This window comes from Schistocerca serialis, chromosome 6, assembly GCF_023864345.2.
Source record: "Schistocerca serialis cubense isolate TAMUIC-IGC-003099 chromosome 6, iqSchSeri2.2, whole genome shotgun sequence".
NCBI lineage: Eukaryota > Metazoa > Arthropoda > Insecta > Orthoptera > Acrididae > Schistocerca > Schistocerca serialis.
Genome location: NC_064643.1, coordinates 97,026,690 through 97,044,509, shown reverse-complemented (window position 1 = coordinate 97,044,509; position 17,820 = coordinate 97,026,690).

Below are 17,820 nucleotides of genomic sequence, written 5' to 3'. Positions count from 1 at the left end.
CAGCCTGTGTGATGGCGTTCTGTATAGGTGTCCACAGAATTGTAGTCTGCGTTTTCTAATCTTTTCTGTGATTGTCTCCGTATGTTTGAACAGTTCCTCTGTAGGTTTCTTGATCCATACTCCATTGTTGTTAGTTGCGCCAAATATTTTCCTAAGTATTTTCCGTTCTACTTTTTCTAATTGTCTGATACGTATATGCCCTAGGATTAGTGTGGTCTCTGCTGCATATAGTGCCTCGGGGAGCACCACCGTGTCGTAATGGCGTAATTTGGCTTTTTGTGAGATAGACTTCTTGTTGTAATGATTCCACACTACTTTGTATGCCTTGTCCAGTTTAGTCTTTCTTTCTTCGTTTGAGTCTCTGTTATGTCCACTCATTTGTAGTGTTTCCCCGAGGTATATGAAGTTTGTCGTTTTGTAAATCGTGCCATACTTTGTGTTCAGAGATGAGAGTTTCTTTGTGCTCATAAACCGTGTCTTTTCGTAAGAGATCTGTAGTACAGTTTTGGAAGCGATTTCGTGCAGTCTTTCAATAGCGTCTTTTGTTTCCTTTATACCTTTCGTGACAATCGCCAAATCGTCTGCAAAAGCCAGGCATTTAATCTGTAGGTTTCCTAAGGTTATCCCCTGTTGTGATGTTTCTCATTCTTTTATGACCTTACCTAACACCAGATTGAAAAGAAGTGAGAGGCCATCGCCTTGTCGGACACCTGTGCGAATTTCAAAGGGCTCTGATAGTTCCTCACAGAACTTTACTTTGGAGGTCGTGTTGGTTAAAGTTTGCTCTATGATAGCCCGTGTTCTGTTGTCTACTTTGTATTCTGCTAGAATTTTGAAGAGAGTTTTCCGGTCGATAGAGTCGTACGCCTTTTTGAAGTCAACAAAGGTAATGATCAGGTTCTGTTTGTGTTGTAAAATCATTTTCAGGTTCCAAATTTGTTCCGCACAAGACCGCCCTTTACGGAAGCCTGCTTGGTATTCCCCAATCAAGTGGTCGGTCTGGCATTCTAGTCTGTTCAGTAAAGCTTTAGAGAGGATCTTGTATGTGACCGGTAGTAGGGATATTCCTCTGTAGTTGTTCGGGTCAGTCTTGTCACCTTTTTTGTGTAGTGGGTGTATCAGGGCAGTTTTCCAGTCGTCAGGAATTTTCATGGTCTTCCAGATGTCTTCCAAGATCCTGTGGATGTCTTTGGTGAGTTCTGGGTCTTGTAACTTCCAGATTTCCGCGATGATGCCATCTTCTCCTGGTGCTCTACGATTCTTGAGTGACTTGATTATTTCTTTAACTTCTTCTAGAGTTGGAAGTTCACTATCTGGATTGTATGTGCTCGTTTCTGTCATCATTTCTTCCATAGGGGCGTTCGTGTTGAGCAGTTTTTCAAAGTACTTTGCCAGAATGTCACAATTGTTTTTGGTATTGGTTTCTAGGGCACCATCCAGTCTTCTGAAGCACAAGTTGGGTGGTTGATATCCAGTCATATTTTCTCTGAACGTTCTGTAGAAGTTTCTTGTATTGTTCTTCATGAAGTCCGATTCGATCTCTGTCAGTCGCCGTTTGTCATACTGTCGTTTTTCACTGCGAATGATTTTGCTTGATTGATTCTGTGTTTTCACGAAGTTCATCCAATTCTCTTGGGATTTATGGCTACTAAATTTTTTCCATGCACTGATTCGTTGGTCAACAGCTTGGTCACATGTGTGGTTCCACCAACGGTGTTTCCGTGTGCGTGGTGCTTTTGCTAGTTTCATGGCCTCTCGGATTCTTCGTGAAAGTTGTGTCCAGTCTGTCGTTTTCTCCGTTTTAATTTTGTGTAATATTTGTGCCTGGTTTAAAGTAACGTATTCTAGATCTGGTCTAACAATTTTGTTCTTCTGGAGCTTTTTCTTCGGCAAAAGACGAATCCTGGTCTGTAGTAGGTGGCGGTCTGAGTCGAAGTAGCCTTTACGGGTGTCTATGTTCAAAATTTCTTTTTGTGGGTCTTTCTGGACTATTACGTGGTCGATTTGTAGTTCTTGCTTTCCGCTGGGGAATTTCCATGTGGTAAGTTTCCGTGTTGGTTTCTTGAATTTTGTTGACATAATGGCGAGGTCGTGGCTTTTGCAAAAGTCTATCAGATGTTTTCCGTTCTTGTTGGTGTCCTTGTGTGGAGTATGTTTTCCTGTGATATGTCTGTATATCTCTTCTTTTCCGAGTTTAGCGTTGAAGTCTCCCAGTATTATTTTGACTCAATGTGCAGGAATTTTTCTGATAGTTTCTTCCATTGTCGTCCAGAAGTCATCAATTTCGTCCGGGTTTTTCCTGTTGTAGTCATTAGTCGGTGCATGTGCGTTGATTATTGTGTAGGATTTATTGGGTGATTTCACTGTGATGGTGCTGATTCTTTCGTTTGGTGACAAAAAGTCGATTATGCTGTCCGTGATGGACCTGTGTACTGCAAATCCTGTGCCAAAAAGCCGTAGGTTTTTCAGTTGTTTGCGTTTGGTCTTGAGGGAGTTTGAGAAGCTCCGATTCTTCTCGTGATGTCCGTGAGCCCCCGGAATCCGATGCTCACGACGATCCCAGTCTATTGACTGGGGCCCGCGGTAATGAGATTTTTCTCGTTGTACCATCATGATGTTTAGTAGATGGATGTATGGCACGCTGCCGACTACAACCTGACTTTCCAGATCAGGAGGTTGGTTGAGGCCGCCACTGACATGTGGAGCAGACGCCTTTTGTAGCCGCCCACTATGGGAACAGACGCTGCTAGTAGTTTTGGTCCGCCCCGAGTATTTCATTTCCTCGGTACCACCTATATCTAGGAGGCATTCCCCTATCCGCCACCTGGGGAGGCGCTCGGTTGCGGGTCTACTAATATATAATAATATAAAGGGGATATATTGTTGGCAAATAATCGCAAGTTCGTTTGTTCAAAATTTTAAATCTCCCGAAGTTCTCCACAGATTGCTTTGAAATTTTGAGAGCGTTGCAGTCGAATACGCACTTGTTTTCATGTGATTCTTTTAATACACGTAATGAATAAATAAATATGTAATGTATAAAGAGGCAGAGACATACACAGGCGACTGAAGAGTCTTTCTTGCAAGACACAAAGAAATTAAAGACATTAGCTGCGAATGGGCATTGATTGAAATCAGTGGGGAAAGTTGAAAATTTGTGCTGGATAGGGATTCAAACCCGGGCCTCCTGCTTATTAGAGAGATGCGCAGACCATTGCGCCATCGAACATAGTGGTTACCACAACTGCAAAGACTATCCCAGCACGCCTCCCGTCAAACCAAAATTCTCAACAAACCCACACACTACTAATGCAGTGCATACCTCGTGTGCATCCGCACTGAAGAGATCATTGATCGTCTTGTATATATCAAAAGTATCCAAGTATCCGGACACCCCGAAAAAGATACGTTTCTCATATAAGATATTAGGTTCATTATGCTGCCAGGTACTGCACATCAGGGACCTCAGTAGTCATTAGACATCGTGAGAGAGCAGAATGGGGCGCTCTGCGGAACTCGTGGGCTTCGAACGTGATCAGGTGATTGGGTGTCAGTTGGGTCACACGGCTGTACGCGAGATTTCCATACTCCCAAACATCCCTAGGTCCACTGTTTCCGATGTGACAGTGAAATGGAAATGTAAAGGGACACGTACAGCACAAAAGCGTACAGGCCGATCTCATCTGGTGACTGACAGAGACCGCCGACAGCTGAAGAGGGTCGTAATGTGTAATAGGCAGACATCTATCCAGACCATCACACAGGAATTCCAAACTGCATCAGGATCCACTACACGTACTATGACAGTTAGGCGGGAGATGAGAAAACTTGGATTTCATGGTCGAGCGGCTGCTCATAAGCCACACATCACGCTAGCAAATGCCTAACAACGCCTCGCTTGGTGTAAGGAGTGCAAACATTGGACTACTGAACAGTGGAAAAACGTTATGTGGGGTGACGAATCACGTACACAATGTTGCGATCCGATGGCAGGGTGTGTGTATGGCGAATGCCCTGTGAACGTTACCTCCCAGCGTGTGTAGTGCCAACAGTAAAATTCGTAGGTGGTTATGTTATGGTGTGGTCGTGTTTTTCATGGAGGGGGAAGGGGGGGTGGTGCAACCCTTGTTGTTGTGCGTGGCACTATCACAGCACAGGCCTACATTGATGTTTTAAGCACCTTCTTGCTTCCCACTGTTGAAGAGCAATTTGGGGATGGCGATTGCATCTTTCAACACTATCGAGCATCTGTTCATAATGCACGGCCGGTGGCGGAGTCGTTACACGACAAAAACGTCCCTGGAATGGACTGGCCTGCACAGAGTCCTGACCTCAGTCCTATAGAACACCTTTGGGATGTTTTGGAACGCCGATTTCGTGCAAGGCCTCACCGACCGACATCGATACCTCTCGTCAGTGCAGCACTCGGTGAAGAATGGGCTCCCATTCCCCAAGAAAGCTTCCAGCACCTGATTGAACATGCCTGCGAGAGTGGAAGCTGTCATCAAGGCTAAGGATGGACCAACACCATATTGTATTCTAGCATTACCGATGGAGGGCGGCGCGAACTTACACTCCTGGAAATGGAAAAAAGAACACATTGACACCGGTGTGTCAGACCCACCATACTTGCTCCGGACACTGCGAGAGGGCTGTACAAGCAATGATCACACGCACGGCACAGCGGACACACCAGGAACCGCGGTGTTGGCCGTCGAATGGCGCTAGCTGCGCAGCATTTGTGCACCGCCGCCGTCAGTGTCAGCCAGTTTGTCGTGGCATACGGAGATCCATCGCAGTCTTTAACACTGGTAGCATGTCGCGACAGCGTGGACGTGAACCGTATGTGCAGTTGACGGACTTTGAGCGAGGGCGTATAGTGGGCATGCGGAAGGCCGGGTGGACGTACCGCCGAATTGCTCAACACGTGGGGCGTGAGGTCTCCACAGTACATCGATGTTGTCGCCAGTGGTCGGCGGAAGGTGCACGTGCCCGTCGACCTGGGACCGGACCGCAGCGACGCACGGATGCACGCCAAGACCGTAGGATCCTACGCAGTGCCGTAGGGGACCGCACCGCCACTTCCCAGCAAATTAGGGACACTGTTGCTCCTGGGGTATCGGCGAGGACCATTCGCAACCGTCTCCATGAAGCTGGGCTACGGTCCCGCACACCGTTAGGCCGTCTTCCGTTCACGCCACAACATCGTGCAGCCCGCCTCCAGTGGTGTCGCGACAGGCGCGAATGGAGGGACGAATGGAGACGTGTCGTCTTCAGCGATGAGAGTCGCTTCTGCCTTGGTGCCAATGATGGTCGTATGCGTGTTTGGCGCCGTGCAGGTGAGCGCCACAATCAGGACTGCATACGACCGAGGCACACAGGGCCAACACCCGGCATCATGGTGTGGGGAGCGATCTCCTACACTGGCCGTACACCACTGGTGATCGTCGAGGGGACACTGAATAGTGCACGGTACATCCAAACCGTCATCGAACCCATCGTTCTACCATTCCTAGACCGGCAAGGGAACTTGCTGTTCCAACAGGACAATGCACGTCCGCATGTATCCCGTGCCACCCAACGTGGTCTAGAAGGTGTAAGTCAACTACCCTGGCCAGCAAGATCTCCGGATCTGTCCCCCATTGAGTATGTTTGGGACTGGATGAAGCGTCGTCTCAGGCGGTCTGCACGTCCAGCACGAACGCTGGTCCAACTGAGGCGCCAGGTGGAAATGGCATGGCAAGCCGTTCCACAGGACTACATCCAGCATCTCTACGATCGTCTCCATGGGTGAATAGCAGCCTGCATTGCTGCGAAAGTTGGATATACACTGTACTAGTGCCGACATTGTGCATGCTCTGTTGCCTGTGTCTATGTGCCTGTGGTTCGGTCAGTGTGATCATGTGATGTATCTGACCCCAGGAATGTGTCAATAAAGTTTCCCCTTCCTGGGACAATGAATTCACGGTGTTCTTATTTCAATTTCCAGGAGTGTATTTTCAGCCAGATGTCCGGATACTTTTGATCACATAGTGTATATATATTACGGTGCCTGGCCTTTCTGACATGTCCGAAAGAACAGATATCACATATATACTTTGTTACACCAGTCTTGCCACACGTTGACGTAATGCTGGGAGTAGTTTTGGGGATGGGCATGTGGTCAGCCACGTCCCTTTAGGGATGGAAAGTGGATCATCACGTCACATCATTCCACCACAGCGTGCTACTCTGTCCGCACCCCAACATAGATATTTCATTGGGTGCTTTGTCAGTATGTGGACTGACTGCTACTGATTTTTAGTCGTTGTTAAATACTCTCTACCATGAACTTCACCGTGGTTTGCTGACTATGTACAGTGATTGGACAAAATATTGAAACACTAAAAATACAATACGTTACCATATCTGATATGGTGTAAGAAAACCTATTGGCATCCACACAAGTTCCAGTCGTCTCGGAATGTGTATATATAGGTGCTGATTGTAAGGTTTTGATGGGAATCGTGTACCATGCTTCCTACAAACCAGTGGCAAGTACGCGTAATGGTAAGGTAGGTTCGTAGTGATCGTACACAGTTCTCTCCACAGCAGACCACTACGTCGCCATAATATTGAGATGTGCTAGATGTGGTGGCCAGGGAAGATGCGACAGTACATCACTGCGCTTACATAACCAGTCCTGGACGATGTGAGCTGTGCGAACGTGGGCCCTGTCGTCCTTGTAAACAGCATCATCATTGTACCGTGGTAAGGACGAGACTAAGCAAAATGGTCACATAATTCTTGCCAGTAATACGAACGTGCACAGTATCTATGGGGCACATGGAATATCACGATACGGTCATCCAAGCTATCACGGAACCACCCCCACCCCCATTTTTCACTGCAGGGTGGTAAATTCCGCCAGAAGCTGGAAACAGTTTGCAACGAGACTCGTCCAACCAGATGACATTCTTCCATCGCTCCACAGTCCAAATTTTATGGCTTTGGCCTCATACTTTCCTGTTACATCTATTTGCAAAACTGATGTGAAGTTTTGGTATACCCAGCTCACCGTGAAATTCCCGGATTGTGGCGTTTCCTTGATGCTATTTTGGTGCTGACAAGATTCGCGAGTGCGAGATTCAATTCTCCAGTAATTTTTGCAGCTGCCGTCCTCTTATTTTTCGTCAAAAGCCCCTTCAGTGACTATCTGTCATGATTACTCAACACACTTTCAACCATGTTGTTACCTAAAGGATGTTGGTCTTCCGCTTTCCATGTAAACAGTATAAATTTTCGATATGGTGCCCACTGAAACACCAAACACTTCAGATGCTTTGGTTACTGAAGTACCACTGTGAGAGCACCAACAATTTGTCCACGTTTGAAGCCATTTAGTTCTGATTTAATGCACTCACAGCTATACAAAAGAGTGTTCTGACACGACTGACACTCGCAAGGTATTGAGGGCGGTGCACAGGTGCCGCTGTTGGCCAAATACAACACTGGAACCTAAGGGCTCGGCATTTATGTTTGCATTCACATCAAGCATTAATTTCTCGCAGTGTTTCCATAGTTTTGTACAACCCATGTAAGTAGATGTAGAAGTTGCCTCTTCGGCTATAGTTCAAGTCTTTTATCTTGGCGATTCGCGCATGCCCGCCCAGACGCGGGAGATTGCTGCGTTGCCAGTTGTACACGCCAAGAGAAGCAGCGCCATAGTATAGTATAGTTTGCAAACTTATGTTTAGGGGATAGCGCGCAGTTTATGAAGTACAGCCACCATGGCCACATTAACCCTTTCGCTGCTACAGAGATGTGCTCCCCACATTGCGTGCTGAGTGCGATTTTGTCATCACTGTACTGCTCGCCTGTGCAGACACATGGTGTTTTGACTGCTTTGACACACTAAATCATTCGATTTCACAAAAACTATTTGGCCCAAAAATTTGATTTTTACACATCTTCTTGACTGATACTTTCCCCCCATAAATGACTTAATTTTGTTTCGATGTTCAACACAGTTATTATGCAGCAATAAATGTAGTAAACCATTGCACGAAATTTTGAAGAGTTTGCAGAAATAAAAGTCCACAGTGTATACTCTCCGTATGGTCGATTTTAGTTGCCACTACAAATTTCAAAAAATTACATTCAAACGAATAAAATTCATGAAGTAAGACACTTCGATATTGTTTTTAAATGAAGAAAATATTGGGCACCTAACCAGGTTTGAACTCAGAACCGTTCACTTAGCAACCATACACTTTAACCATTACACTAACGCAACTCTTTATGCAATAGCTCTACCGGCGGTGGACTATAAAATATCACGCAGGCCGGCCGAAGTGGCCGTGCGGTTAAAGGCGCTGCAGTCTGGAACCGCAAGACCGCTACGGTCGCAGGTTCGAATCCTGCCTCGGGCATGGATGTTTGTGATGTCCTTAGGTTAGTTAGGTTTAACTAGTTCTAAGTTCTAGGGGACTAATGACCTCAGCAGTTGAGTCCCATAGTGCTCAGAGCCATTTGAACCAGAGCCATATCACGCAGAACACCAACAAACACTGTTGGTATCACTATGAATTACTCACGTTTCATCGAAGTACAACAGGAAATAAACAATTACCGCTGTTCTTTATTGCGAAAAAGCGGTTAGTGAGAATGATACAAACACCTTTCCTTGCTATCGCCTGAATTAGGAGGCTTATTGCTTGTTTGGTTTAATTAATTAATAGAATATGAAGCGATTGGTATAAAGAATGCTTTTCCCAAACTTTCTATAAAAGTAAGTCTGCTATCAAGACATTGCTTTTGTTCAATTACTTTATTTATGACTGAACGTTTCTAAAACTGAAGACACTCGTCCGTGCTCTGCACTGCAGTCGAGCTCTGGCAACGTCGTTCTCTGTACATTGGCTGACTGTGTTTTGTGACGTTAGATGCGCAGAACGAACCTACACTCGGCCGCCGTCGTAAATGACGCGCACTTTAGCCACACATCCGCTTGTCGACGGTTCGGCCAGCTGGCAAAGTGAGCGGAACGGCCGGCGCAGTTAGCGCCGACGCCGCACTTCAGCCGGCGGCCGCCAGGCAGCGCCACACGTCGCGGAGCGCCTACACTTCCACTCGGCACGCGCGCCTTCCCGCATGCCGGAAATTACGCGTCCGGCGCGCCGCGCGTATTAATAAATCCCGGCGAGCCCAGCGCAGAAACAACGCCAGCCCCTGAGCGCGTGGTGGGCAGCCGTGGCCGCCTCATGCGCGCGGCTTTTAATTCCAGGCGTCCGACCGCCGTTGCTGCGGGGGGGGGGGGGGGGGGGGGGGGGGGTCGGTAGGAGAGGGAAGGGAGGGACGTAGCATCAAGACGAGGCGCAGGCCAAAAAAACATGTGAGTAGCAACAAGAGGCCCCGTACCCCTTTATGACGTGTACGGCAAGAATGGACGAATAAATTGATTGTTGGTGTTAATAACGATAATCCTCCTTTAACCTCCTCTGTGTTACTGCAGAAGACGTGCCACTGAGCACATTGTTCTGTGCATGCAGTACACGTGAGGCGCCTAGTTGTTTCCACTGCACTGTGTGGAATACGAAGGTTGTGTTATAGTTCACTAACCTGCTGTCTACAAGTTGATGTCCCCAGCGCAGAAAACAGCACGCAGGTCTTAGGTTCTGTATCTTGAGGCTGAAACTGACTTTAGGATGCCACTCGCGTATTTTAATATGGCCACACGAGAAGACTACATGATCTTAATACAACACCTTCTGACACAGCAAAGTACATGATCACGAAAATGTATCTTTACACTATTTGTGGCACGTGTCTGTGCCTCTTGACTACCAGAGTGAATCTTTTAATACTGAATATTGGCAAACACATCCTGCCACAGACAACATGACTGTACATCTCGACTGCCTAATCCAGAGTGACGAACAGGAACTCAAATAAAAATTGAAAACATATCCTACAACAGACAACATGTCTGTTCTTCTCGACTGCCTAATCGAGAGTGACGAACAGCCCGAAACACTTCGCGCGCCATCGCAGAAAAGCCGTGACCCGAACACTTCCGAAGTGCTTCGTCTGCAATTTCGTCAGTCTTTTGTTTTTGATTTAAATTGTTTTTAATAATTCTAAAATGACTGATTGATAGTCAGCTGTTGAGAGATATTTATATTAAAAAGTGAAGTCATTCCAATGAGTATTTTAACTAATAATAATAACTATACTTTAACGTTTTGGCGCCCTTGCTCCGAACACAGCAGCCAATCACAGAGCAGTAGCATTATGTGTAGGCGGTCTTTCTCACGGGAATGGTACCGAATCTAACATCTGTCACAGGTACCTCACACCACATTTCGTCATCTATATACTTGTTACATCTCCACTGCTCTGGGAACAGCTTCTTGGAGCCTAATATGACGGCTTACTAAGCCAGAAATATTACACGTGGTTGGTTTGCACGAAGTAACTACACACGTTCGTCACATGGCCAAATAGGGTTACACAACAGTTCTTGTAATGAACAGATGGCGGCATACACTAGTAACAATTTACAAGGCCGTGCTGAGAAGTTATCTCTCCGAATTTCTTATGTGAAAACTCTTAAAGCTTCCTAAATAAAGTAAATGTTATTAACGTTGTTCCACAACATAATTAACGTTATACCACAATATAGTTTCCCTGGAGACGAACACATTTCTCCAAATGAGATACCACTTTATTGATGCTCTGACTGTAGCACACTGCTTTGATTTAGTTGACGGAGCTAAAATCTCACCTCTGCTTGCACCGCTTCATCACTCTCACAGTAAAGTCCAAGAAGCTGTTCTGTAAGTTTTGGAAACAGATGAAAATCGGATGGTGCCAAGTCAGGACTGTAGGAAGATGATCGATAACAGTGAATCAAAGGCGTCAGATTGTGGCAGATGTCGTAGCGCTCGTGTGTGGTCTGCATTGTCACGCTCAAGGAAACGGTGCTCACTGTGCGCAAGAACTCTGACTTCGAAACTCGATTACAGCAAGCTGTTTCTCATACACTGACATAATTACTTTATACTCCGCCATGTTATACGCTATAATATAAACTCTCTACTGGCAGAAGGCTGCAAATATGTAGACATGAACCATAAAGATGTAGAACGTTAATAACGTAGACTGGCAATGGCAAGGAAAGCGTTTCTGAAGAAGAGAAATTTGTTAACATCGAATATAGATTTAAGTGTCAGGAAGTCGTTTCTGAAAGTATTTGTATGGAGTGTAGCCATGTATGGAAGTGAAACATGTACGATAAATAGTTTAGACAAGAAGAGAATAGAAGCTTTCGAAATGTGGTGCTACAGAAGAATGCTGAAGATTAGATGGGTAGATCACATAACTAATGAGGAGGTATTGAATAGAATTGGGGAGAAGAGGGACCAGTTGGTAGGACATGTTCTGCGACATCAAGGGATCACAAATTTAGCATTGGAGGGCAGCGTGGAGGGTAAAAATCATAGAGGGAGACCAAGAGATGAATACACTAAGCAGATTCAGAAGGATGTAGGTTGCAGTAAGTACTGGGAGATGAAGAAGCTTGCACAGGATAGAGTAGCATGGAGAGCTGCATCAAACCAGTCTCAGGACTGAAGACAACAACTTTTCAGATCACCATCGCTCAACGATTTATAGATTGAAGTTTTACGATGCTTAACTTGTTAGATGGGCAGTCTATGCCCCTTACATGAAGTCATTAAAGATCACCGAAATCGCGTTGAGCGAACAGTACGGCTGAACAAAAATGACTGACAAGGCACAATGCATCATGTAGAGGGTATAGTATGGACTTATTGGAATAATTAATGTTGGGTGATGGTTTTAAAGTAATTCACGCTACGTGAAAACGTTGTGGAAACGTGTCGATTTATTGGAGGCTAGCTTATCCCAGTTAAGTATTCAGAGTTAACCACAGCCAGGTGGCGGCGTGCGAAGGGAAGCGACAATAGGCAGCTTAGGGCGGCTCAAGCTCTGAGAAAGCGGTAACGGGGCGCGGCCTCCAGCTGCCTTAAGATGAGTGACAGTGAGGGGGTGGTTGACCCCATGCAGGTGTACCGCAAAGCAGACGGAGAACTTGTATGCCTGTTGATAACTGCCCGTCGTACAGTTTTCAGTGAAACATGCGAGAAAGCCGCGCAAAGCTACTGTGGAGCGGTTAACAGAGGCCGAAATATGCGTGTTCACGACTATAGCAACTTCACGCTGAATTCACGGTCCGCAGAGTCTCAAGTAAATCGGGTGAAGAGCGACAGAATGAAATAGGCCGGCCTCCTACAGGAATGTAGGACCAAGGTATTTGAAGTACTCTCCTGGAAGTCATAATTTCGGAAAAATTGCTGTTTTACGCAGATGCTAACCTTGACGGGTGGCCTGGGAGGAGCTAAATAACAGAAGTTGAGAAGAAGGGAAATTTTGTGGGAATTTGTTCACTTCCCAGAGCAGGCATTGGTCGGCCCTGGGAAGCGACGCATAATTAACGCGACTTGTGCTGCAATTGGTTGGTTCAAATGGCTCTGAGCACTATGGGACTTAACATCTGAGGTCAACAGTCCCCTAGAACTTAGAACTACTTAAACCTAACTAACCTAAGGACATCACAAACATCTATGCCCGAGGCAGGATTCGAACCTGCGACCGTAGCAGCCGCGCGGTTCCTGACTGAAGCGCCTAGAACCTTAAGCCACACCGGCCGGCTCTGCAATTGCCGTAAGTGATTTTGCTGGAGGGGAAACCGAGGCGAAGAGCGGACTGGCAGAAGTCTCCGTAGAGGTCTTCCTCTTCCAGCTTTCCTAGAGTGCGGACGTGGCGTTCTTTACTCAGCTTGCCTGAGATAGAGTGAGCATCTCTGCAGTTTAGGACTTAGCAAACTGAACGATTGAGCTTGGAGATAGAAAGTTTTCGTTCAGCTATGTACTGAGCAAGATAGCTAGGAGTGAATAGACGAGTGCAGCCTTGCAGCACCACGAGGTCGGCCGACGTCCGCACAACGACGCCGCCCCGCCACGCTGTATTCGGTGATATTGCACCTGCTCCGGCTTGAATTAGGCCACTGATTAATTTGCTGGATCATGTCGGCAAAGTTTCCACGAGGGTTTCATGGGCCGTATATTGTAGAATTCTTGGCATTATGCCTGGGTCAGTCAATAGGAACTAATTTTGATTTATCGCACTTTACCCCACGTAAACGCAATTTATTCCCACTGCCTGTTAGGAGAGACATGTAATATGATGATTGAAGGTCGTGAGTTAAAATAAATTTGTGCTAATCGACTGCATCTGTTTTCAATCAAGTAGTTGAAATCCCAAGTCACTTTCTCAGTTAATTTTATGTTCAACATTTGCATCTGGTGTTCAATAGCTGAATATAACATCAATGTGGACCCCTTTTAATTAAAAGGGATCCATTCTAAATCAATTAATGTCAACATCGCCACCGCAGTTCAATCAGGAGTCACAGGGCCTTATTACTTTCTTTGCGTTATCCGATATTGCGGCAGTTTTGCACTCTCTGTTGATCTGTTAGTCAATTAGCTGGGGTGAACACACGCCAAAACCAGATAAGTGACAGGTGGGTTGTTACAAACTGTATTATGAACACTGTGTGTGGAAATATGTTCATTGTTCACTTGCACTGATCCGTCTTTACATACCGATACATACATCCAGTAGGTACTTCCTGACGACTATTTAGCCATCTAGGAAAGAGGTTCGGAAATTATCTTTTGAAACTCAGAGCCGATCATCTGCGTGAAGCTCTCACATCGACGTCTTCCGTCCCAGGCCCCTGCCCCCCCCCCCCCTCCTCCACCACCCCTTACAAGTGGGAACCAGTAACAACATCAGGATGGTCAAACAGCCGCTCCTAACCGTTTATGTTAAAAGATGCACACAGAATTGATTGAGAAAAACATCTGAAGATCTTTATAGTCCTTTCTCATACCTGTTTTCTTAGAGGTATGATAGCCATCTGATCTGCTGTTCCCTGACAGTTACTTGATAAAATTTCAAATGAAAAAAACTCCAGAAAGAGACTTGTGATATACGTGTGATGTAAATAATGTTTCTTATGGTACAATACAACAATTTCAGTTCGCACTTGCCAGTTTCCTGAGGTCGTAAGACACACGCCGTGGTCCACTCCCACATGATTGATCATGTGGTTTTCCACATCCATTTTAGGATGTCCAGTGACAGCCGAAATCATAAACCTCGTGTAGAAATAGTTGTAATTGTGCTGGACAACAAAACACTGGAAGACAAGTTTGGACGGTATCGATGGCTGTCAGGAAGCCATTATCATATGTCAACTTGACAAATATTTGAGGTAGAAAAAATCTGAGATCCTCTTCTGTCCTATAGCTCTCTCTAAAATGTTACTCGTTCAACAGAATTGTAATGCGATGTTTACAAACTCGTGATCACTCGGATTATCTTGATTTAGCGCTTGACAGGTCAGCATCAAATATTTGCAAATTAACTGTCAGCCACTTCATATTTATCAGTGCTTACTTTCAATTTTACAAAACTCCTTAAGAATTCTGATCCGTCAGTTGAGCTTAATTTATGACTATGGATAGACAAGAAGCATTTGGTGCTGAACAGACATTGGTGCATGCATGCTCATTAATGATTCCTGTACATATGTGAAAGGTTCCTGTTACGGGGAAGGTTCGTTTCATGAAAGTCTTTGTTAATGGAACAAGTAGAAAGATTCCTGGTCATGTGGAGGGTTAATAAAAGGTTTCTCCTTCTAATGCTTCTAGCTTATTTATCATTCTCCCCGTAGCGAGCGCCCAATTTAATGTCGTTCCTATGCGGAGCAAATTTACGACTGGTTTTAGCATTGCGTGTGGTGCTTTTTCGGAAGTTATTGCAAGGCATTGTGGTAATATGAGTGGCAACAGCAAATCTCACCCAGTATTACACAGGCAGGCGAGAGAAATAATATTTCGCGTGTATCAGTTCTTTAGACGGGGGCTGGAAGCGGCAGCCACAGCTGACAAAAAAGCGTCGTCCAGTCTTGCCAAGTGCCAAGAACGAACAGCTGAGGCGTGTGGTATCAGTTTGAGAACTGTACAACGGATCGCCAGCGAAGCCAAAGCACCTACTGAAGAGAACGGATCACCTGTTTTTTAAGTCGCCTGCTAAGTGCGGAAACCGAAAGAAATTCGTACGCGAGCTCGACGACTTCAGCAAGAATGTATTACGGCGCAAAATATTCGACATGTATAGCCAAGATGAATATCCTACGGCAGATAAATTATGTTCCTGCAAGGAAGAAGCTGAAAGTTTCAACGGCAGTAAATCTACCGTGCTCAGAATATTAAAGGAGATGGGATTTAAATACAGAAAGAGCAATGACGGAAGAAAACTGCTCTTAGAGAGAAGTGACATTGTAGCAGCAAGAACTGCGTTCTTGAGAGAGATGCACGAGATAAACCAAGCCGGAGAAGCACGTACTTATTATCTCGGTGAGACATACGTTCACCAGAACCATTCAAGACCAATGTGCTGGAAGGCAAGTGACGGTGTTGGTGGCCTGAAGGTTCCTGTGGGAAAAGGGAGACGCCTAATTGTTCTTCACGCTGGGTCTGCAGAGACAGGCTTCATACCAGAGAGTAAGTTAATATTTAAAACATCGAAGACGAAGGAATCAGATGGCTATCACTCTGAAATGACCTATGCTGTATTCAAGCGGTGGTTTGTGCAACAGCTACTTCCGTACATGGCAGAGAATTCCGTTATTGCCATGTACAACGCAAGCGTGCACTCTGTACAAGTGAATAAGGCTCCTACTTCAAATACCAGGAAGGATGAAATTATTTCATGGTTGTCGTCTAATGGAATTCCTCACACAGCGTCACAGACTAGGGCAAAGTTACTCATGCTTGTAAATGCATACAAACCTAAATGCCGCACTTACGAGATAAAAAAAATGGTTCAAATGGCTCTGAGCACTATGGGACTTAACTTCTGAGGTCATCAGTCCCCTGGAACTTAGAACTACTTAAACCTAACTAACCTAAGGGCATCACACACATCCACCCCCAAGGCAGAATTCGAACCTGCGACACTTCACTATCACATCGGAATCAGTGGTCCTAGGGATGTTTAGGAGTGTGGAAATCTCGCGTACAGACGTATGACACAAGTGACACCCAGTCACCTGACCACGTTCGAAGTACATGAGTTCTGCGGAGCGACCCATTCTGCGCTCTCACTATGTCTAATGACTGCTGAGGTTGCTGATACGGAGTACTTGGCAGTAGGTGGCAGCATACTTCACCTAATACGAAAAACGTATATAGTCACTGCTGAAGTACTGGAGAGGCGAATGTAAAACAAGATTTTGCATAAATGTGCCCCATCACTTAAAAAATGCGCATACCAGACTCTACTTTGAAGCATTATAGAAAATTGTTCCACTGTTTGGTATTCATATTAAGACTGCATGAAGCATAATGGGATGAATATGCAGCGACAGTAGAATATTTGTAGTGGACCGGGACGCGAATCTAGATTTCTAGCTTCTCACGACGAACATCCTCCGCGTTTCACTATAGCTCTCGCTGTCACTGATGTTTCCATCCACCATCCATGATTTCAGAACAGAGGTTCCTGGGAGGGTCATGTGGGAGGAGCAGCGCTAGGGGAACGGAGTGAGTGGAGCTCTACAACATCGAGTTGTATCTGGAGGCTTGCTCATATTCCCTAATTTCGACTGCTCGTAATAAAGTATTGTGGGGCGGCGGGTGGTATGATTGTTTATTATGTAAATGTAGAATTGTAATGTGATGTAGATGCATTTCCCGGCCGATTAACCATATGTGGGTCGGCGGGTGGAATTAATAGTTATATAAAAGTTCCTATTATTTATGCTGTCTTTTGCCGTTCTCAACACTGGCTCTCTAACTAAAATATTGGCAACCAGAAAGTGATTAGCAAAACGTGAAGCCTGTAATTAGAATTCCTAGTGCCCACTTCATCTGAGAAATACACTTATAGCTACAGCTTAAAGCTCTGAGGAATTAGGAGATTGTCTGGGATTCATAATCAAAACCATCCTGTAAAAACGTTCGCTATATTCTGAAAGTCACAGATCAAAAAAAAAAAAAAAAAAAAAAAGAATCCACACAATCTGACTAACAGAGCAGTTCAGAGTCTAATGCGCTGATGCAACTATAACTGTCCAAATTAAATGTTTTAAGTGAATGCTCGCCATAATTTGATGATAATGTTCATCAAACGCCACGCTAAATAATGGTAGAATGTTTGTCCCGCGGCGGCACGTGAAAATACGACATACGCAAACTGAAGATAGATCATTAAAGTCATCCCAGAATTAACACTTCACTCGAAAATGATTTCAAGGTTACGCGTATCCCGAGTAACTTAATACGGCATCCGAGGCTGTTTATAGCTATGATACCGACGCGACGCGACTCCCGACACAGATGGTGTGCTATTCAGCGTCTGGAGAGAACTGGGGCCTTACTTTCTCGCGCAGCGTTCTTACATATAAAGCCGCGGTGCGGACGGCTGATCAAATTGGCTCTCCCGACTAGCCGCTGGGCTAGTAACGCACCACTTTAAGTTATTGAATAAATCATCGCTTCCTTTGCTGATGGCCGATGAAGCTCTCAATTTAAATGTGCATTCGGCACACAGGTAAGTAATCATAATAAAAGTCTGACGTGGCTAAGTAAAATATTTTGGGCGAGAGAATTAATTTAATTACACTACACGCAGTAGACGAGCTCTGAACTTGCCCTTTGGACATACGCTATGGCTATAGTTTTA